The sequence below is a fragment of the Hyposmocoma kahamanoa genome, unplaced genomic scaffold, assembly GCF_003589595.1.
Source record: "Hyposmocoma kahamanoa isolate Upper Pololo Valley unplaced genomic scaffold, ASM358959v1 96412, whole genome shotgun sequence".
NCBI lineage: Eukaryota > Metazoa > Arthropoda > Insecta > Lepidoptera > Cosmopterigidae > Hyposmocoma > Hyposmocoma kahamanoa.
In genome coordinates this window covers 11,170-11,647 of record NW_020655194.1, presented here as the reverse complement: position 1 = coordinate 11,647, position 478 = coordinate 11,170, and positions in this window count along the sequence as shown.

Here is a 478-nt window from a genome sequence, read left to right as displayed (position 1 = left end):
GCATTTATTTATAAATTGACAATTTGTCATTTTACAGCTAACCTTACAACTTAAGTGCTGCATAGTATACAATACGGTAACGCATTTATTTATAAATTGACAATTTGTGATTTTACAGCTAACCTTACTAACTTAAGTGCTGCATAGTATACAATACGGTAACGCATTTATTTATAAATTGACAATTTGTCATTTTACAGCTAACCTTACTAACTTAATTGCTGCATAGTATACAATACGGTAACGCATTTATTTATAAATTGACAATTTGTCATTTTACAGCTAACCTTACTAACTTAAGTGCTGCATAGTATACAATACGGTAACGCATTTATTTATAAACTAACAATTTGTCATTTTACAGCTAACCTTACTAACTTAAGTGCTGCATAGTATACAATACGGTAACGCATTTATTTATAAATTGACAGTTTGTCATTTTACAGCTAACCTTACTAACTTAAGTGCTGCATAGTAT